This window comes from Pan troglodytes, chromosome 19 (genome assembly GCF_028858775.2).
Source record: "Pan troglodytes isolate AG18354 chromosome 19, NHGRI_mPanTro3-v2.0_pri, whole genome shotgun sequence".
Lineage (NCBI taxonomy): Eukaryota > Metazoa > Chordata > Mammalia > Primates > Hominidae > Pan > Pan troglodytes.
Window position 1 is genome coordinate 47162340 of NC_072417.2, and position 23531 is coordinate 47185870.

Genomic DNA, 23531 nt, shown 5'->3' on the forward strand with positions numbered 1-23531 from the left:
TACATATGCCCAGCCCTCTTTTTTTAAGACAGAGTCTCACTCTGTTGCCCAGGCTGTGTGCAGTGACACAGTCTCAGCTCACTGCAGCCTCTGCCTCCTGGACTCAAGCGATCCTCCCACCTCAGCCTCCCTAGTAGCTGGGACTAAAAGTGTGGACCACCATGCCTGACTAATTTTTGTATTTTTTTAAATTTATTTATTGTTGCACGAGGGGGCAGGTGGCAAGGTGCCACGCCTGAGTGGGGATGGCCAGATTGTTCTCCAGTCTCCAACCTCAGTGGTGCAATGGGAGATGAACATGGAAAGGGTATGGCGTCATGGGCCCTGTGACGTTATGGCAGGATCCGGGGAAGGGAAGCAAAGCGAAGTAACAGGCAGCAGACTGTGGCAAGAATATGGGATGCATCACAAATTTGCATGTTATCTTTGCACAGGGGCCATGCTAATCTTCACTGTGTCGTTCCAATTTTAGTACATGTGCTACTGAAAAGAGCACAAGTTTTGTGTTTTTTTGTAGAGAGAGGGTCTTGCCATGTCACCCAGGCTGGTCCCAAACTCCTGAATTGAAGTGATTTGACCGCCTTGGCCTCCGAGTGCTGGGATTACACGCATGAGCCACTGCACCTAGACTCAAATGGAAATTTTAAAACAAAAATACAATAACAAAAATTTAAAACTCACTAGATGGACTCAATACTATGAAGAGGAGGAAGAGTCAGGAGACAAAAGTGGATTGATAGGAAGCACTCAAACTGGCCGGTCTTGGTGGCTCACACCTGCAATCCTAGCACTTTGGGAGGCTGAGGTGGATCACTTGAAGTCAGGAGTTCGAGACCAGCCTGGCCAACACGGTGAAACCCTGTCTCTATTAAAAATACAAAATTAGCCAGGCATGGTGGCACATGCCTGTAATCCCAGCTATTCGGGAGGCTGAGGCAGGAGAATTGCTTCAACCTGGGAGGCAGAGGTTGTGGTGGGCTGAGATTGCACCATTGCACTCCAGCCTGGGCAACAAGAGCAAAACTCTGTCTCAAAAAAAAAAAAGTACCCAAACTGACGGCTGGCACGGTGGCTCACATCTGTAATCCCAGCACTTTAGGAGGTGGAGGTGGGTGGATCACCTGAAGTCAGGAGTTTGAGACCAGCTTGGCCAACATGGTGAAATCCCATCTCTACTAAAAATACAAAAATAAGCTGAGTGTGGTGGTGTGTGCCTGTAATCCCAGTTACTCAAGAGGTTGAGGCAGAAGAATCACTTGAACCAAAAAGTCAGAGTTTGCAGTGAGCTGGGATCACGACACTGCACTCCAGCCTGGTGACAAACTGAGACTCCCATCTCAAAAAAAAAAAAAAAAAAAGTCCAGGCATGTTGGTGGGCGCCTGTAATCCCAGCTACTTGGGAGGTTGAGGCAGGAGAGTCATTTGAACCCAGGAGGCAGAAGCAGAGGTTGCATTGAGGCAAGATCCCACCACTACACTCCAGCCTGGGTGACAGAGTGAGACTCTTTCTCAAAAAAAAAAAAGAAAAAACATAAATAAAGGAGGCTGGTGGCTACTGGGGAGCATGCCCTCAGGGATACTGCAGTGGCTGCTTCATTCACTCCTTTATTCTTTTCATATCTTTGGAGCATCTATTCTGTGTCTGGCACTACTCTTTGTGGGGGCATAGAGGACAGGGTAACCTTGGGGAGGACAGAGGTGGGTCAGGGAAGTAGCAGCTGCTACTTGAGATTACAGGAGTGTGTGTGTCCCAAGGTTCCAGAGGGAGCTTAGGCGGGGACACTGGGAAAGAGGGAGGAAGACCCTGATCTAATGACTGCCTACCACATGTCAGGCTGGCAGGCGCTGTCTCACAGAAACCTTGCAAGCTTGGTCCTGTTTTCCTCACTTTGCAAATGGAGAAAATAAGGTAAGTGCACAGCTGGTAAGTGGTAGAGCCAGTTCTGAGGCTGGGTTGGCCTCACTCCAAATCCCATATCTTTTATTTATTTATTTTTTTAATTTTTATTTTTTTTCTGAGATGGAAACTTGCTCTGTCACCCAGGCTGGAGTGCAGTGGCCCGATCTCGGCTCACTGCAACCTCTGCCTCCTGGGTTCAGGCGATTCTCCTGCCTAAGCCTCCCGAGTGGCTGGGATTACAGGTGCATGCCACCGCACTTAGCTAATTTTTGTATTTTTAGTAGAGATGGGGTTTCACCATGTTGGCCAGGCTGGTCTCGAACTCCTGACCTCAGGTGATCCATCTGCCTTGGCCTCCCAAAGTGCTGGAATTACAGGTGTGGGCCACTGCATCTGGCCTCCTTTTTTTTTTTTTTTTTTTTTTTTTTTTTTTTTTAGTATTTTTTACAGACAGGGTCTAACCCTGTCACCCAGGCTCTAGTGCACCAGTGTGATCATGGCTCACTCCAGTCTCAACCTTCTGGGCTCAAGCTATCCCCCTGCCTCAGCCTCCCAAGCAGCTGGGATTACAGGCATGCACCACCACACCTGGCTAATCTTTGTTTTTTGTAGAGATGAGGGTCTTACTATATTCCCCAGGCTGGCCTCAAACCCCTGGCCTCAAACAATCCTCCCGCCTCAGCCTCCCAAAGTCCTGGGATTACAGGCATGAGCCACAGTGCCTGGCTTGAATCCCATTTCTTTCCACCATCACAAGGAAGAGAACTAGTCCTTCAGCAGCATTGTTCCTTGGGATGTGTCTGCAGAGGCTTGGGAGACAATGAGAGGCACCTGGTGAACAGGGAGGGAAGGAGATGGAAGGAAGGGCACTGGCTTTTGCAGACCCTTCTTGGGGAACAGGGAAGAACACACTCATTCATTCCTTCATTCACACATTTAGTCAACTTTTTTTAGAGAGAGGATCTCCTGCCAGCCTGGCTGGAGTGCAGTGGCACAATCATAGCTCGCTGCACCCTTGAGCTCCTGGGTTCAAGTGACTATCCCACCCTGGCTTCCTGAGTAGCTGGGACTAGAGGTGCACGCCACCACACCTGGCTAAGTGTTTAATATTCTGAAGAGACGGGGTCTCACTATGTTGCCCAGGCTGGTCTCAAACTTCTGGCTTCAAGCGATCCTCCCACATTGGCCTCCCAAAGTGTTGAGATTATAGGTGCAAGCCACTGTAGCTGGCCATATTTAGTAAAATCCTTACTGAGCCCTATGGGGTGCCAAGCATGGTGTTGAAGTGCTGGGGATATGCGTGCGTGAGGCTGACACAGGCTCACGCTCATGGAGCTTCCATCTGAGAAGGCAGGCAGACACTCCAGTGTGCTAAGTGGTGTGACGGGGGCTCATTGTGCCCCACAGAAGCTCAGAGAATTACATAACACAGAATTGCAGGGTGGAGGGAGACTTCTGGGAAGAGGTAACTGCTTATAAAATACTGGGAAGTTCAGGCACGGTGGCTGACACTGTAATCCCAACACTTTGGGAGGCTGAGGTGGGCGGATCACGAGGTCAAGAGATTGAAACCATCCTGGCCAACATGGCTGAACCCCGTCTCTACTAAAAATACACAAATTAGCTGGGTTTGGTGGTGCGCCTGTAATCCCAGCTACTTGAGAGGCTGAGGCAGGAGAATTGCTTGAACCCGGGAGGTGGAGGTTGCAGTGAGCCGAGATCATGCCACTGCAGTCCAGCCTGTGCCACAGAGTGAAGCTCCATCTCAAAAAAGAAAAAAAAAAAAAAAAGAAATGCTGGGAAGAGCCTTCTGGAAAGTTACATACAGGAGGGTCTGCTGGTGGCAGAGCTGAGTGTTCGCAATCGCAGCTGACATGAACCCAGTGCTGTCCGGTAACCGTATGTGGGGTGGTGGGCAGCAGGGACAAAGGTTAGAAGCGGGGCCAGGACATTGGGGCCTGACAGGCCTTATGAGAGGTTCAGACTGGGTCCAGGGAAATAAGAGGAAACCAGTGAAGGGTGTCAAGTTGGGGGCGATGACCTGCGAAGCCCGAGGCTGCAACACAAGGGGAGAGCTGTCCAAAGGTTTTCCCAGTTCAGGCCGGGCACGGTGGCTCACGCCTGTAATCCCAGCACTTTCGGAGGCCGAGGTGGGTGGATCACCTGAGGTTAGGAGGTCGAGACCGGCCTGGCTAACGTGGTGAAACCTCATCTCTACTCAAAACACAAAAAATTAGCCAGGCATCGTGGTGGGTGCCTGTAGTCCCATCTACTTGGGAGGCCGAGGCACAAGAATCTCTTGAACCCGGGAGGCGAAGGTTTCAGTGAGTCAAGGTTGCACCATTGCACTCCAGCATGGGCAGCAGAGCCAGACTCCGTCCAAAAAAAAAAATGCAGCACGCCTGAAGGTCTGCCGGTGGCAGAGGTGAGTGATCGCAATCGCTGCTGAGGTAAGGCCACTGCTGTTTGAAAACAGAGTGTGTGGGGTGGCAGGTGACGGGAAAGGAGGTCGGAAGCTGGACCAGGGCATCCAGGCACAGCAGGCCTCATGGGTCCTGGGCAATGATGGGAAATTGGTGAAGGGTGTGAGGCTGGGGGCGATGACCTGCGAAGCCCGAGGCTGCAACACGAAGGGAGAGCTGTCCAAAGATTTGTCAAATTCGGGCAGAACGGTGCAAGAGTGAGCATGTGAGTTGTCTTTTTTTTCCCTCATGAACCAAGGTTTCCAAGAAGCGCACTGAGCAGTGAGCAATAAAGCTAGGAGTGACTAAGGATGATCCAAGTGGGAGCTGCCAGCGCCAGGTGCCAGGGCTACCCTTTCCAGCTTTGGAGCCGACGTGCCTGAGCACACATCCCTCTCTTGTGGCCGAGAGCGGTATTGCCGCTGAAGAGAAGGTGCTGGGGACCCCCTGCAGACTCTCATTCTGAAAATCCCAACATACAGGACAGGGGCCGAATGTACCTGGTGGACCCCATGAGATTTCCCACTTCGTTTTTAGAAAAATGTGATTAAGGCCGGGCGCAGTGGCTCACGCCATTAATCCCAGCGCTTTGGGAGGCCAAGGCGGGCGGATCATTTGATGTCAGGGGTTTGAGGCCAGCCTGGCCAATATGGTGAAACCTCATTTCCACTAAAAATACAAAAATTAGCCTGGCGTAGTGGTGGGCGCCTGTAATCCCAGCTACTTGGAAGGCTGAGGCAGGATAATTGCTTGAACCTGGGAGGCAGAGTTTGCAGTGATCTGAGATCATGCCAATGCACTCCAGCCTGGAAAACAGCGAGACTCCGTCTCAAAAAAAAAAAAAAAGAAAAAAGAAAAAAGAAAAGAAAAAAAAAATCTGATTAGTGGGGAAAATCTATATGTATACTTAGAAAAAAGTGCTAGAAGGACACTGAAATGTTACCAGTAATTCTTTCAAGAATATGTGACTATTTTTTTCACTGTCTTTATTATTTATTTATTTATTTATTTATTTATTTATTTACTTATTTATTTTGAGACGGATCTCTCTCTGTCGCCCAGGCTGGAGTGCAGTGGCACGATCTCGGCTCACTGCAACTTCTGCCTCCCGGGTTCACGTCATTCTCCTGCCTCAGCCTCCCAAGTGACTGGGACTACAGGTGCCGGCCACCACACTTGGCTAACTTTTTGTATTTTTAATAGCGATGGGGTTTCACTCTGTTAGCCAGGATGGTCTCCATCTCCTGACCTTGTGATCTGCCCACCTCGGCCTTTCAAAGTGCTGGGATTACAGGCGTGAGCCACCGTGCCTTGTCTCTTTATATGTATTTCAAAATGTTCTATTTCATTTCATGCCAGACTTTCGTTGATAAGAAAAAAATTGTATTATGATTAAAAAACAAAAAAGGCCGGGAGCGGTGGCTCATGCCTGTAATCCCAGGACTTTGGGAGGCCGAGGTGGGCGGATCACCTAAGGTTGGGAGTTCAAGACCAGCCTGACCAACATGGAGAAACCCCATCTCTACTAAGAATACAAAATTAGCCAGGAGTGGTGGTACATGCCTGTAATACCAGCTACTCCAGAGGCTGAGGCAGGAGAATGGCTTGAACCCGGGAGGTGGAGGTTGCGGTGAGCCGAGATTGCGCCATTGCACTCCAGCTTGGGTGACAGAGCAAGACTCAGTCTCAAAAAACAAAACAAAACAAAAAGAGCCTGATCCCTGAATGCTCAGGGAGACTGATTTGAGTAATAATAAAACTCAGGTCTCCAGCACAGCCGCCTCCAGGTGAATTATTCTCTATGGCAATTCCTCTGTCTTGGTAAATGAGCTGTCTCTAGGCAGCAGGCAAGGTGAACCTGTTGGGCGGTTCCACTCTTCCTTGGGCCCCTCAAGTTCCTTGGACTTTGTAGGGAGGTTTGCATACCTGCCCACCTGGGAACATCCTTCCTCCTATTGTAACTGCCCAAGGGGTTCACATTGCCCGCAGCCTAGACAGAGTTGATTTATCAAGACAGGGGAAAAGCAATAAAGAGTAATTCACAGGGCTGGGCATGGTGCCTCACCCCTGTAATCTCAGCACTCTGGGAGGCCAAGGCGGGCAGATCACCTGAAGTCACGAGTTAGAGACTAGCCTGACCAACATGGAGAAACTCCATCTCTACTAAAAAATTTAGCCGGGCATGGTGGCACATGCCTGTAATCCCAGCTACTGGGGAGGCTGAGGCAGGAGAATTGCTTGAACCTGGGAGGTGGAGGTTGCGGTGAGCTGAGATTGAGCCACTGCACTCCAGCCTGGGCAAGAAAAGTGAAACTCCATCTCAAAGAAGAAGAAAGAAAAAAAAAACACACACACACACACACACAGAGTAATTCACACAGAGCTGGCTGTGCCAGAGACCAGAGTTGTATTATTACTCAAATCATTCTCCCCGAAAACTCAGGGATCAGAGTTTTTAAGGATAATTTGGTGGGTAGGGGGCCAGTGAATCGGGAGTGCTGACTGGTTGGCTGGGGGATGAAATCACAGAGAGTTGAAGCTGTTCTCTTCTGCTGAGTCAGTTCCTGGGTGTGGGGGCCACAGACCTGGTTGACAAGTAAAGATGGGGCCATCCGGTTTTTAGAAATGCAAAAACCTGAAGATCCATTTCGAAAGGCCAATCTTAGGTTCACAATAGTGATGTTGCCTTCGAGAATGATTGCAGAAGTTGCAAATCTTATGACGTCCAGAATAATGGCTGGTAATATTTAGAATTCCAGCCCCTCTTATTCTAACTTGATGGCTGGTGGCCTTTCGTTCATTTTACAAGAACAGTTTAGCTTTTGGGAAGGGCTATTATATTTAGTTTAAACTACAAACTAAATTCCTTCCCGAGACTAGTTCGGCCTACATCCGGGAATGGATGAGGACAGTTTAGATGTTAGAAGCAAGATGGAGTTGGTTAGGTCTGATGTCATTCACTGTCATAATTTCCTTAGTTATAATTTTGCAAAGGTGATTTCACTGTTCTCGCTCCAGGGATTGTGGAAAGGGAAGGTCAAGTGTCAGAGAAGAGTCTTTCAGGCTAGAGTGAGGCCTCTGTTCTTGGAGTGGGTGGTTGGAGACCAGGACAGAGGGGTCCCCCCGTTTAGACATGGTCTTGTAGTGCTGGCCTCTGGCTACCCTAAGCATGAAAAGCCTCGCCCCCACTTATCCTCACTTGAGGCTCCTCTTCCCTCAATGCTGGGGCGCCTGGCTGGGCGCAGTGGCTCACGCCTGTAATCTCAGCACTTTGGGAGGCCGAGGTGGATGGTTCATGAGGTCAGGAGTTCGAGACCAGCCTGGCCAACATGGCAAAACCCCATCTCTACTAAAAATACAAAAATTAGCCGGGTGTGGTGGCAGGCACCTGTAATTCCAGCTACTCTGGAGGCTGAGGCAGGAGAGTCACCTGGACCCAGGAGGCAGAGGTTGCAGTGAGCTGGGACTCCACCATTGTACTCCAGCCTGGGCGACAGAGTGAGACTCTATCTCAAAAAAAAAAAAAAAAAATAGACTGGGGACTCTGAGGAAGGACACAGATGAGGACACAAAAGCAACTCTCTCTTTTTTTTCTTTTTTGAGACTGAGTTTCACTCTTGTCACCCAGGCTGGAGTGCAATGGCATGATCTTGGCTGACTGCAACCTCCGCCTCAAGGGTTCAAGTGATTCTCCTGCCTCGCCCTCCTGAGTAGCTGGGATTACAGGCACCCACCACCACACCTGGCTAGTGTTTGTATTTTTTACAGATGTAGAGATGGGATTTCACCAGATTGGCCAGGCTGGTCCCAAACCCCTGACCTCGGGTGATCTTCCTGCCTCAGTCTCCCAAAGTGTTGAAATTACAGGCATGAGCCACCGCGCCTGGCCAAGCAACTCTCATTTTCTGCATGTCCTTGAATTTCAGGTGTGAATACTGCTTCTCCAAAGTCCCCTGAACACAGGGACACAAGTGCAGTCACATGACTTAGGCCTCTAATTCTGCCGTAACTCCTTTTCTTTTAAACATTGATTTTTTTTTCTTTCATTTTTGAGACAGGTTCTCGCCTGTCACCCAGGCTGGAGTGCAGTGGCCCGGCCCAATCTTGGCTCACTCTGCAACCTCCACCCCCACAGCCTCAAGGGATCCTCCCACCTCAGCCTCCTGAGTCCCAAATAACTGGGACCACAGGCATCTGCCACTTTTTTTTTTTTTCTATTTGGCTTTTTTTTTTTTTTTTGTATTTTTAGTACAGACAGAGTCTTGCTATGTTGCCCAGGCTGGTCTAGAACTCCTCAGCTCAAGATTCCACCCACCTCGACCTCTCAAAGTGCTGGGATTACAGGCCTGAACCACTGTGCCCGGCCTGCAGCCTGGATTTTTAATGAGATCTCAGGTCATTTGTGTGCACACTGAACTTTGATAAACTCTTGTTTATTTATTTATTGAGAGGGAGTCACACTCTGTCACCCAGGCTGGAGTACAGTGGCGAGATCTCCAGCTCACTGTAACCTCTGCCTCCCAGGTTCAAGCGATTCTCCTCCCTCAGCCTCCAAGTAGCTCCAAGATTACAGGCGCACACCACGCCCGGCTAATTTTTGTATTTTTTTTAGTAGAGACGGCATTTCACCATGTTGGCCAGGCTGGTCTGAAACTCATGACCTCAAGTTATCTGCCCACCTTGGCCTCCCAGAGTGCTGGGATTACAGGTGTGAGCCATTGTGCCCAGCCCAAGAAGCTCTGATTTAAAATGTAGTACTCAATAAATTGATGAAGAAGGTAGTTGAAACAATCTCTGTGACAGTTTAGAGTTTAAAATATTTCCATATTTGTTATTTCATTTTATCTTTTTTTGTTTTGTTTTATTTTTTTGAAACAATCTTGCTCTTTGCCCAGGCTGGAGTGCAGTGATGTGATCTCGGCTCACTGCACCTCGGCCTCCCAAAGTGCTGGGAGCATGAGCCACAGTGCCTGGCCGGGAGTGCTGTCTTTTTATTAACACCTGTATGTCCTTAGTTACCAGCATAGCCTTCTGTTATAGCAGAGTAGCCCGCCTTACAGATAGAAAGGTCTTCCAGTGTTCCACAGAGTATAATGTTGTCCAGGGGCTTTGCCCGAACAATTCTGAAACATGGACATTCAAGTTGCAATGTATGTGAATGAGTCATAGTTTTCTTTCCGATGCACAGGGCTTCAGTGTTCTACTTGGTCACTTGGTCTAAAGATCTCTGAGGCATGTTCTGTCTGCAACGTACTTGCCCAGCATCTCCCGGGTGGCTCCACTTCTAAAATGGGTAACACTTTCTTTACTGGCCAGGTTTTTATTTAAAAAAAAAAAAATCAAAAAAGTAGACAAGCCACTAGTGAATCTAATCAATTCAAAAGGAAGAAAACACAAATATGTAAAATAAGACATCTTTGGGGGGAAGATCCGAAAAGGGGGAAAAGTTTAAAAGTCACAAGGTGATTTTCCCAATTTTAAGCAAATACATGTGAGAATCTAGATAAAATGGATAACTCAGAAAATACAACCTATCAAAATTGACCTGAGCGACATTAAAAAATAGAGAATAGGAAAAAAGTAGTAGAGCACTGCTACTGAATGCACCAAGCCAGGCTGGTGGATTCTACCAAACTTTAAAGATCAGTCAATCCCAATATTACTTAAATAAGTTCAGAGCACTAGAAACAAATGAAAACAAAAAGCTTCCAAATCGATTCTTATGAAATAAGTATAATGTATTTTCCAAAACCTGATATTGTATCAAGAACTTTAGATTTATGAATATTGAGATATATACCTTAAATAAAATATTGGCAAGCAATCCAAATGAACATTATAAAAAAATAGTCCATCATAATTCAGAGAGTTTTATTCCAAGAATACACATTTTGTTCCATTTTTCATGTAATTCATCACGTTAATACAGCTAATGAGAAGAATTACATAATTATCTTCATAAATGCACAAAAGGACTTTGACAAAATTAGTACTAATTCATGTTGAAAAACACAACAAAAAGAAATTTATGGATTTCCTCTACACATAAAATATACACTTTAACTCAAAAGCTTGCATTTTACTTAAGGGAAACATTAAGGCTTTGTCACCAAAATCAGGAACAAGACAAGGATGCCTACTATCTCATTACATTGAACATGGGGATGGAGGTGTTAGCTAATGCAGTTAGAGAAGAGAAAGCAATTCGAGACACTGGAATTGAAAAGTAAATAAAAATAATCTTTATTTTCAGATGCAATTGTTATTTATCTGAAAAACCCCAAAGTATCAATGGAGAAATGACTACAAATAATGAAAGAATTTAGTAAAATAGTAGGAAATAAAATTAATATATTAAAAAAATCAATAGCTTTCGTGTACAGAGACAAAAAACAGAGAGAAGCTAAAATGGAAGGGACAATCCAATATATGGCAGCAAAATGATAATAAAATATTTGTACATTTTGCACAAGTGTCCAAGATTTATATGAGGAAAACTCACAAAACACTACAGAAGAAAACAAAATTGAACAAATGTAAAGGAAACCATGTCCTTGGATAGAAAAACTTAACATCACTAGAATGTTGTTTAGTCTTCCAAGGTTAACTTATACATTTAACAAAATCCCAATAACAATGTCCTAAATATCTTCTGGACAGACAGGCCAGTTAGAAAGTTCACTTGAAAGGATAAATGAGAGAGAATAGTTACAAAACGTATGGGGAATAGAAAAGCCAAAAGTGTTGGGTGTGGGTAGGATCAGCTCTACCAGATATTAAAACTTACTTGTAAAAATCTTTATAATTAAAGTAGGATGGTATTGATGCATGAATAAAAAGACAATGTAACAGAGTTGAAAATCAGAAATAGACCTCATTATATATACAAATTTAGTATGCTATGGAAGCCGCACTCAAAATCAATGACGATATAGGATGGAATTATTAATAAGAGGATTAGGATAATCGTAGAGCCATATGGAAAAAATTAAATGAGATTGATATCTTATACCACTCAACAGGATAAATTCCAAGTGGATCAGATATTTATAGACAATGTAACTATACAAGTAATAAAATAAGACAACATGGATGAATACCTGTATAATCTTTGAGCGGAAAAAACTTTCTAACTATGATTTAACACCCAGAAACATGTTATAAGGGAAACAGTACTGCTAAAAAAATAACTTTTGCATGGAAAAGGAAATCATAGATACAATAAAAAGACAAAATGACAAGCTGGATTTACATGGCCAGGTAATATATACACCTCGATTGAGTGATTAAGTTATTTACTGATGAGGAAATTGGTAGCTTTAACAAGGGCCATTTTGGGAGCATGTGCAAGGACAAATCCTAATTGGAATGGACTGAGGATGAGTGGGAAATGAGGAAATAGAGGTTGTTGGTGTCCACAATACCTCTAAGAAGTTAGGTAGAGAGGGAGAAGGTAGGGTAGTGTTGAAGTGGGGGAGGAGGGGCAGGACTAATAGAGTGGAACTGACTTGAGGCTGGTCGCACAGGTGAGGGCTTACCTGTGTGATTTGCATCAAAGGTGATTTTCTCCTACTTTTGTGAAGCTCTGAGAAATTATAAAAATCACCCAAGTTACTACTAAAAAAGAGTTCAAGATCAGCAGCATTTTTTGAAGCATCATATTTGAGGACATGACAAATGTCCTAGGAGAGATGACACAAGAGAGGAGTCATGAGAAGTGAATCTCTCTGTACTCACTCATTATTTTATTTCTAACTTGTAATTAGCCTCCAAAATTGTGTTTTTCTTTTGTGAGTCACTCTCTTCTTTCCCTCTGTTCACTAACAACTCATACCCTCAATCCCTTTGTCTACCTATTGGGTGCTTCTTGTCCAAGTTTCACTTAGGATTGTTGCTTCCTCCTTCCAGGACCCTGAAGTGAAGTCAAAGTTACCTCATAGGTTCTCTTAATGCCCTCTGTATTTTCTTAGTTACAACACATAACAATTACAATGACAAGCAGAAAAATTAATTCATCAGCGTGTCTTTTGGGGGAAGACTAGGGATAGTGGATGGAACCACAGAAATATGCTCGTATTACAAAACATAATCTGTAAAATGCCTTTAAAGAAAGCCAGTCCTGTTAACTGGACAGGGAGGTGGGATGGGTAGCTTTTGTTTTGCTGAATGCCAAGTCTGAAATTTAGAAACAGAAACTCCTTCAGGAATGAATTACTCTGCGTAATAAACAAGAGATGATCCAATAAGGCTGGGCACTGCGTGAGGAACGGGAAAAAGGAGATAGAAAGGGATGGTGAGGGAGAGAGACGGGGATAGAGAGAGAGAGAAGCTCGTCCACACCATGCCCCTGTTAGTACCATCATGGAGATCAGAAATAAAATTATATGCTTTAAATAGCTTATTTTGGGAAACAAAATGTAAAGCCTTGCCTCTTGGTCCCTTACCAAATCCTCAGTGAAGTCTCAATTGTGTGAAAGCTTTTGTGTGAGTGGATTCATTTTGTGGAATCCAAAAAGGTTCTATGTTTTGAATCTGGTATGTGCAGAGCAAAATTAGATACTTCACATGCAAAATGGAAGGGAGAGAACAAAGGATCACTTTAGAGCTGGTTAACCTTTGGGAAGTCCAAGATGAAATTATTTTAAACAAGATGTAGTACACAGTTGCAGCTCATATTGAATCACCACATTCTGATTGATCTATGACTCCCCAGTTACTGAAGCGTGGTGTGGGAGAAGCTGTAGAGGTGTTGAGTGTTGAGGCCGAATGAATGCAGGAGAGAAGAGAAGGGCCAGCTCTAATGTGTGTCACACACTATATTGCAATAGATTGTTTACTTTTCAATTTCCCAAAGACTGTCAATTACTGAAGAATTGGAATAATGTCTGTCACAGCATTGTGGGCCCAGTGCCTAGCATGGTGCCTGACAAGCACAATATTTGTTGAATAAATAATTTCAAAACAGAATCCTGATTTTTAGAATGACTTCAACTTCTATCCACTGAAGTTTCATATTTTCTCAAAAAGCACATTCAATAGGGGAAAAAAAAAATCAGTCAAGGGGCTACTCTGACCCCTCCTGCCCCCGAGACTGACCCAGGTTTTCTGACTTCAAAGTGAATTTCATAAAGTATGAGTTATAACGTCTCATCTGATTCATTTTTCCTTGCCCAGAAAGTAGTGTGTATGGATACGTTTCAGCAGCATTTGAAAAAAAAAGTATGGTTGCCATTGCACTTCTATAAATCTTAGATTCTCAACCTCCTTGTCACAGATCTTTAAACTTATCCTGTAAAATATTGGGTACTTACCCAATAGGCGTCAGGTACCATGGAATGCACTGAAGATAAAGAGAAGCAGCAAAACGAATGAAATAAACATGTATGTTGGATAAGAATACAGTAGTAGAAATACCAAATTCTTGTTGATCTCTGAAGAAACCTTGTTCTTCTAAGCTCCTGAGTCTTTGCCCAAGCTGTGCTGCCTGAAATTCTTATTACCTCCTCCCTCACTGCACCAACACTGCTCAATCTCCACCGTGCTTCCTGGTAAACCTGGAAAATTCCTATTCATTGTTTGGGTTTGAGCTTTAATGCCAACTGTTCTTTCCTCAATCATTTTCATTGATAATTTATTCCTTTGTGCTCTTATAGTCTCGTATGCATACCTTTGTAATAATATGTGCTACACTGTTGTATCTCCTTATGTGTCTGTGCCTTCATTAGATTGATGGACATTCTAGAGGAGAGTCCCTCGAAAACTCCCTCATTCGAGAGGAGAATCACCTCAGGCTGAATCCACCTACCTTGGATTGCTATGTCACAAGATTCTGGTCCTGACAACCAAGCAGTTCTGTGGTTCCTATCCCTGGTCTGACATTTCCACTGATGCACTACCAACTTTGGTTAGAATTGGCTCGTTTGAGAGTGGCCAGAGAGCTTCTTTGCCAGAAAGAATTTTATTGATGGCAGAGTTTTGGAATTTATTAACCGCATCCTCTATATCATACTTATTTTTGCATCTATTTTCTACTTGCAACCCTTAATCAAGATCACATTTGTCTAAGCCGTAAGTAACTGCAAATCAGAATTCTTCTTAGAACCCTATGGCCAGATAATCTCATTTATTCTGAAATCAATGTCTCACCTAGATTCTACTCCTTAGCTTGAGCTCTGCATATCTCAGTGTCTTTAAAATGTTTCCACTTGGAAATCCTCACTGGTAGAGGTGAGCTGAACCCAGCCTGTGCTAGCTTATGAAAGCCTATTCATGCACATTTCTTTCCAACTGCTTATTTGGTGACATCATCTTGGTAGCTTGAAATAGGCCATCACGGGTACATTTGCATCGTGGAAATCATCAAAGGCTGTAAACAGGATTTTTTGTTTTTGTTTTCTGGGAGAGCAGGTTTGTCTGTATACCCCTGCTCATAGGAATCTCAAAGTCAGCTTGTCCAGTTGGAATGTTTTTTCTTCTTCCAAATGTCTTCTGCTTCTTCTTCTCCCTGTCTGTGAATGGTATCCCAAATCAGAAACTTGGCCACTGTCTTAGTCACTTGTCTCCTCTCCTTATGCTTCTATATGGTCATCCTCAGACAGGATTGAATCAATGTACAGAGCCCGTTAGTTGTCTCTTTCATCAGTTGTAATAGAAACTTGTAGCTGGACATGTGTTAGCCGAGATACACAACCTTTCCCGACCTCTGTTGTATTTGACTGTGGCCGGGACACTGAGTTCTCTGATATGTAAGCAGAGGCCATGTGTGCCATACCTCCTCCAGGTTCTCTTTTCTCTTCCTACTTGTATAAACTAGAGGGGGCAGCAGCCTAGCTTAGACCACAGAGGTGATGACAATAGCCCAGAACAGGGGGTTCTTAGACTTTCTTTGTGACATGGGCCCTTTGACAGTCCTATGACCTCTTTTCCAAATACATAAAATAAACTGTATAGAATTATAACAAAAGCCAATTATACTGAGATACAGTTATCAACATTTAAGTAACCTAATTTGTTATCTAGTCATGTAGCATTTTTTTATTAACACACTAAATAACAAAATTTAGCAGCCAGGTCTTATATTTACAGTAATTTCAAAGCAATAATAATTATGAGTGATATTTCAAGATTTTTTATTAACTGTACTGTGATATGAAAATGATCTGTGACTTCAAGTTGCTAAGCCACAGGCATTGCTAATACTACTGTGATTTGTTGTCATAATTCATAATTGAAGAGATTGCTAAACTTCATTTAGGAGCTAGTGAAAATAAAGGTGTAATTTTTTTCCCATTCAGGTTCACAGGCCTCCTAAATTCTGTCCATGGGCCCATTCGTGGGCCTGCCAACCCTAGAATAAGACCACTGGCAGAGGATAGCAGAGCTTGATGTCTGCCTTCCTGGATGACCTCAAGGTGCACACCCTAACTAGATAGTTACATGAGACGTAAATCCCTATCTTGTTTTCCTGTTTAAGTCATTGCATTTTGGGGGTCTTTTTTTTTTTTCATGGCAGTCCAGCCTGTCTACATCTACCTATTAAGTATCTCTTCAACTTGTGGTTCTTTTTTTTGTCATCACTGTTGCTGTCTGGTATAGGTATTGCTGGGGCATTAACTGGGAATTGTTTCAGCTTTGTTTTTACAGCATTACTGAGGTATAATTTACATGCAATAAGAATACATGAATTTTTTTTTTTTTTTTGAGATAGAGTCTTGCTCTGTTGCCCTGGCTGGAGTGCAGTGGTGAGATCTCGGCTCACTGCAACCTCCACCTCCCGGGTTCAAGCGATTCCCCTGCCTCAGCCTCCTGAGTAGCTGGGACTAGATGTGTGTGCCACCACGCAGGCTAATTTTTTATATTTTAGTAGAGACGGAGTTTCACCATATTGGCCAGGATGGTTTCAATTTCCTGACCTTGTGATCCACCCGTCTTGGCCTCCCAAAGTGCTGGGATTACAGGCATGAGCCCCCATGCCCGGCCAAGAATACATGCATTTTAAGCGCACTGTTTTATGAATGTTGGCAAATGTAGACACCTGTGTACCCACACAATCAATAAGCAGAATATTACCGCCACCCCAAAGTACCATTTCCTAGTCAATTCTGTCCTCCTCCTGTGCATGCCCTGTTGCCCATGCCTAACATGTTTCTGGTCCCGGACAGTCACAGATTTCGTTTTTGGCACTACAGATTAGATTTGTTTTTCTAGAGTTTCACATAAATAGAATAATGTAGAATGTACTTTTTTGTGTCTGGCTTCTCGGACTTAGGATTATGTTTTTGAAGTTTCATTGATGTTGCGTTTATCAGTAGTTTGTTCCTTTTCATTATTGAGCAATATCTCATAATATTTTATCTATTCCTCATTTGATAAATATTTGGGTTGTTTCAAGATTGGGGCTATTGTGAATAGAGCTGCTCTGAATATTCATATATGGTTCTCTATATGGACAAATGTTTTAACTTCTTTTTGGTAAATACCCAAGGGTGGAATAACAGGGCCATATGGTAAGTAAATGTTTAACTTTTGACAAATCTACAAAAAGTCTACTGGAATTTATTGCTCTTAATCTGTAGTGAAATTTAGGGAGAATTGCTCTTGTAACAATATTGAGTTTTCCAGTTCATGAAAACAGTTCATACCTCTCAGTCTGAACTTATGGAGACTTGGTTTTATGTACCTTAAGGTGGGTCTTAAAAAGCCTTGGCTTTTTACCACGCTCATCTCTTTTACCAGAACTCAAAACCTACAAACTGTTTCCTCCTTCAGTGAGCAACAGATTATATCTCTACTCATCCAGCTGTTGTTCTGTGCTACACTTTGTGGATTCTCCCTTGGGTACACAGAGCTCAGGGATCAGTCAAATATCTGAGAGTAGATTTCAGGGCTTTTTATTCTAAGGCCTTTCTCCTAGAATTTCCCTGGTCAATTTCCGGTCACTCTGACTGCCTTGAACTCCATCATATGACACCTCCAGGCTGCAAGTCTGCAGTTCTCTGCTTGAATTCAAGTTGCTTTGCACAATACACACTGAGGTATATTGTCAGGATAAGAGCCCTTAAAGTTGGCTCCCATGCAGTGTAATTCCCTCCTTTGAAGTGTCAAATTCCCTCCAGTTTCTGCCGGGTTTTGGCCTTTTTCTAGTGCTTTCATATCATTTCTTAAAATTCATTTTTTCCAGTGTTTAATACTGTTCTATGAGAAATATAAATCTAATCTAAGCCGCTCTGCCATTTTTTGCAGCTGGAACTTCCTAGTCCATTTATATTTCATATTATCATTGATATATCTATGTAATTTTATCTTACCATTTGGTTTTTATTTGTCCCACCTTCTCCCTTTTTGACTTCTTTTATTTGAGACAGAGTCTCACGCTGTTGCCCAAGTTGGAGTGCAGTAGTGCTATCTTGGCTCATTGCAACCTCTGTCTCCCAGATTCAAGCAATTACAGTGCCTTAGCCTCCTTAGTAGCTGGGATTACAGGCGTGAGCCACCACACCTGGCCAATTTTTTATAGTTTTAGTAGAGACGGGGTTTCACCATGTTGGCCAGGGTGGTCTCGATCTCCTGACCTCAAGTAATCTGCATGCCTCGGCCTCCCAAAGTTCTGGGATTACAGGCATGAGCTACAGCACCCGGCCCCCTTTTTGACTTCTTGTGTGTTAATCAAAAATTCTAAAATTATTCTATTTCCATTCTCATTTAGCTTGTTATACAAACTACTTTAATAATTTCTACTCTATTTTGGAAATTTCAATATGCATCTTTGACTTAATGAAGTCTAATATAAATTGGTACTTTTACTAATTATTAGGAAATGAGGGACCTTAGAAAACTGTACTCAATTTACATTTAACTCCTGCACATTTTTTTGCTGTTGTCAGGCATTTTAGTTTTAGAAATATTTATTTTATTTCTTTTAGAGACGGAAAAGAAATATGTTGCCTAGGTTGGACTGGAACTCTTGGGCTCAAGTGATCCTCCCACCTTAGCCTCCCATGTAGCTGGGACTATAGGCACTCAGCACTGAGTAGTTTAATTCTAGGAATATTTAAAACACTGCAATGTATTATATATAATACATATATATATAAACCTTGTTCATTTAGATTTGTACATTTAGTTTCCTTCTTTTTCATTCTTCTTTGCCTTTCTCTACTGTCATTTGGGAGAATTTATCTTCTGCTTCAAGAACTATCTTTAATATTCTGTAAGACATCTTCTAGTGACAAATTCTCTAGGTTACATTTTTTTAAATCTTATTTTGCTTTCATTTTGAGGGTTACTTTTGATGGCTATACAATTCTAGATTGACAAGTGTTATTTCTTTATTTTTGTTTTTGGTGGTTAAGGGCATCAGCACTTTGAATATGCTACCTCATTTTCCTTCTATTTCCCTACCTGCCCTTTGTTACTCTCTTGCTTTCTCTCTAGCATCTAGATCTCTCAAATCCTCACTGCCCCAGTTGCTCTCTGATGCTTAACACATCAAATATAACATTCTCCAGCTTTTCTAGTTGCTCTCAAAAGGAGACTGTAAGTGAGTCTGCTATTTTGGGAAACATAAATTGTATTTATAATTATAAATATAAACTATACACACATCTATGTATATGTGTTTATGTGTGTGTGTGTGTGTGTGTGTGTATATATACATATATATATATCCATATATATGGACATTCTATATGTTTTTATTTTTATTTCATTTTCCAAACAAATGTCTTTGGCTGATATGTAGAAATGCAAGTGCTTCATTTTAACAGTGCTTTTATATAGCCACACGTAGAGAACAAAGATGATTAGAAGTGGCCATATTGGATACGTTTGCCTTGTTTTCATTGTTAGTTTCAACATTTTACTATGTGTGATTAAATATATGATGTTGGATTTATGATATTTGCTTTTCTTAATGCCTTCTATTAGATTGAGGAAGTTCTCTTTTAAGAAAGAGTTTGCAAAGTGTTTCTGTTACTAATGGAAGTTGAGTTATTGACAAAGGCCTTTTCTGATTCATTGAGGTAATTATATGAATTTTTAAACTTTTATCTTTAAATGTGATATATTATATTAGTATATTTTCTAAAACTAAACAATCCTCCTATTACTGACTTAAGCTGAGCTAGGTCATAATATAGATTGGATCTTTATACATAACTCTGTTGTACTATGTAAGAATACAAATTAACACGATCGTTTTGAAAGCAGAATGGCAATATATTTGTTAGTTTGTGTTTATCTATGCCCTATGTCCAAGCAATTCAATCTGGATACATCACAGAGGACTTCTCAGTCAGGTCCATAAAGAAACACATACAAAGTTTGTTTTCAGTTGACTGTATGTATGGGTGTACTTGTAGGGAATTACATAGACTTTAATATGTATTACTATGAAATGGTTAAGAAACATGTAGTGGATGTGTATTGTGGGACACTATCCAGCAGTTAGATGCAACTCACTAGATTTACCTGTAACATGAAGGGCTCTTAAAAACAACTCTAAGTGAAGAAAGAAATAAACATTATAAATCTTTATCACAACATTTTTATGTAAATTAAAAATATACATACAAAGCACAATACATGAATACACACATATTCAAAGACACAAATTAAAAAAGAATTCTTCCTGCTTTTCTGGCTTTGTTTTTGACTCATCCTGCTGCCCACCTGGGATGGCCTGCCCCCCAACCAATCTAGACTCTATAGTCAGTGAATCCCCAACTCAGGGACAAACTCTACAGGAAACTTTCCAGCATAACTCTAGACCACAATGATCTCTCCCATATTTTGAATTCCTGTGACATATTCATACATTTTCCACCCAAACAATGTCATACATAAAACAAGGCAAAGAAATATCAGCTGTAAACAGGTATTTCTGATGTCCTTCTTCCTCTCTCCAACTAGATGTTAGGTTGAGTGACTATATCCATGCTTGCTTCCCACAGAGCACTGGCGAATTTGCTGGTTGGTTATTAGAGAAATATTTTATCTTGATGCTGTCTCACCATCAAAACCAGCCTATCCTCATCAGTAAGAGAGGCTCTCACTATCAGTTTTTTTTTTGTTTCCCACACTTTCTTCTGAGCTCTCTCCTTTTTCTTCTCTTTCTCTGACTTGAGAGAACCCCTCGGCAGACACAGTCTTTCTAATTTCTTTTGCTTTGTTCTTCCCTGCCCTCCACTGACCACTGGCAAGATTAGAGATAGAGAAAGGCAGTCTGCATAGTTTTGCTTACTGACCTGTTGTAATAATCTCTCCTATCTGGGTGGCTGGAAAAGTACCTGTGAGTTCTTAACTAGCTCTTGTGGCTGTGCAAAACTTGTTTGTTTCTTGTCTGTGAACACATTTATTTTCATCAGTCTGTTTTCCTTGTCAGTTGGCTTATCTTGGGGTGTAGATTTGAAGAGGCAATAAAGAGTAGTGCAATTAGATGACAATTAGATAATTCCACAGCCTCTGTTAACTGGGTGTTTCTCAGGTATTCTTTGAGATTCCTTCTCTCTCCTTATTACTGGTGACCCTTGGGAATGAAAAACCTCTTAGCTCTGAAACAACTGTGGTCCTTGAAGCCATAGTGTAAAAATACCACAAGTTACTCTATGGATAGGCTTTCCTCAGAAAATCTGAAGTCTCACAACAACTCCATACAAGAGAACACATTGTCAGTGGACACCATGCAGAGAACTGGTGGGTGATTGAGAATTCTTTTTTCTTTTCTTTTTGTTTTTTTTTTTTGAGACAAGGTTTTGCTCTGTTGCCCAGGCTGGAGTGCAATGGCATGATCATAGCTCACTGCAACCTCAAACTCCTGGACCCAAGCCATCCTTCTGCCTTGGGCCTAGGGGTTGCAGGTGCATGCTGCCACACCTGGCTAATATTTTTAATTTGTATTTTGTAGAGATGGTGTCTTACCATGTTGCCCAGGCTGGTCTTGAACTCTTGGACTCAAGTGATCTGTCTGCCTTGGCCACCCAAAGTGCTGGGATTACAGGCATGAGCCACTATGCCCAGCTGGATCTTTTATCAGTTTGAAAAGGATATCTAATAAATGGGGAAGGATTATTTGCTCTGGTTAGGGAAAGGGGATATAGTTCATTAACTCTTCGTTATCATAAACATTATTTAATTCACCAATACAGTAAATGTTGCTGTAACTTCTGCTATGCCAAATGCCTGTAACAAGAAAAGGAATATATGGGTGTATATGAATAGTTCTGCCTATTAATCCTTCTTTCCCCTTTAACCCCTGGTCACCACTGGCTTTCTTACTGTCTCCATGGTTTTGACTTTTACAGAATGTCGTATAGTTGAAATCATGCAATGTGTAGCTGTCCCAGATTGGCTTTTCTCTTAGTGATATGGATTTAAGTTTCTCCGTCTTTTCATGGCTCGATAGCTGATTTATTTAGTGCTGAATACTATTTTACTGACTACATATTGGAAACCTTTCTCTCATGCCTCATGCCCTTCCCTCTGGAACCTTCATGTTTGTCATGTGACTGTTACTTCAGCTCTGAAACATAAATCTAACTTCATTTCTCTTTCTAAGCCTGGATGCCCAGACCCTGTAAGATTTAGTTTTGAAAATCACAAGTCTTATTAGTACCGTGCTAAGTACTCATAGGATTAAATGAATTAATACATATACAACATTTAAAAACAGTTTCTGGCACTTAGTTTAAGCACTAAGTAATTAGCAACTATTACCGTCACCACCCCAGCTACTACTATTTATGCATGGGAGTAAATTTTGAGATTGGCTTTTTTCTCCCACTCAGCGTAATGTCCATGATGTGGACACATCCAAACTTGGATGGACACATCCAAGTTTTTGCATGTGTCAACAGTTCATGTCGACATATTGCCTCACTCACAATTAGGCAATATTGTTTGTTATCTTTGTTTCTTTAACTAATATTGTCTCTAAAACCTACTCCTCACTTGATTTGTTTCTTATCTTGTAAAGTCTTTGGCAGCTCTTTCAGAGGGGACCAATATTAGACTGAGTACATATTTTTTCTTCCTAAATAGATGATACATTTACTTGCTATAGAATTAGGTGAAAAATATTTTTCTTCTTAGCCTTGAGGATACTGTTTCATTCTCTTCATGCATCCAATGTCATTGATGAAATGTCTGATGTCAAAATTAGTATAATTGTGGATCTTTGTAGCATTTTTCTCTCCATCCTTGGTATTATGAAATTTTATGCAGATCTTTTTATCTTCATCATGCTTGGCAACTTTTAATGGCCCATTAGACCTGAGATCTAATATCTGTTAACTTTTCTTTCATAATTTTGATCACACTTTCCTTTTATTCTATATTCTGCAGGAATTCTTGAGTTAATATTTTATCTCTCCAGTTTGTTTTCGTTTTGATCTTTAGTGTGTCCCTCAAGTTTTTCTTTATTTCACATATCACATTTTAAATTTAACAAATATCTAGTTAACTCTAAGTATGGCTGCAATATCTTCTCACATCACTCTGGTAATTAAACACACTTATTCTAAATTCTTGTATCAACTGTCCTTTTAACTTTGTTTTCTTGGCATGTCAGTTTCTTCTGATTATTGTGCTTTGTGCCTCTCTTTCAGGTATTAGTCTCTTTCAAATGATTGGTAATTTTTGGTTATGTGTTCATCTTTGCATTTGAAATTTTCTGCTAGCCTCCCTGTAAATGTTGGGTTTATTTATCGCAATTTTCTTCTGGGAGACGGGTTAGAAATATTTCCTGGTGCTGAGTGCCAATATCCATTCTTCTGAGAGTGCGTGCTCTCTTCTTCCCTCTTGGGGATTACGCACAGCACTGCTCTGTCTTCCCAGCCCTTGCACACATTCTCAGTGTTTCCATATGATATGTGGAGAGGTCATTCCTCATGGCTCTCTCTGTCAAACTCTGTGTCCACCTTTACTGATTTCAGTAAGAGTCATAGGAAAAGACAGAAATACCATTATTTTTACATATTTCTCATCAGGATATCCAACAAGTTCTCTTTGATATCAAACATAAATCCTGGGACTATTTAATTATGCCATTTTCCTAGATCCAAAAATAATCATATATCTCTACTTAATTGAAAAAAACAATGTTCCTCTAGTAGGAGACCTAATATATGCTTTGAGCATCTTGAGTGCCAATTGCCTTGCATGTGTGCTGTGTT

At 42.0% G+C, this 23531-nt stretch overlaps 1 non-coding gene across 1 annotated transcript; it reads right to left on the bottom strand.

Moving 5' to 3' along the window:
• Positions 1-389: 389 nt before the first annotated feature.
• On the bottom strand, positions 390-496 carry LOC112207461 (U6 spliceosomal RNA). Its single transcript, XR_002941898.2, has one exon. It is a non-coding gene; the product is annotated as a U6 spliceosomal RNA (small nuclear RNA).
• Positions 497-23531: the final 23035 nt, after the last annotated feature.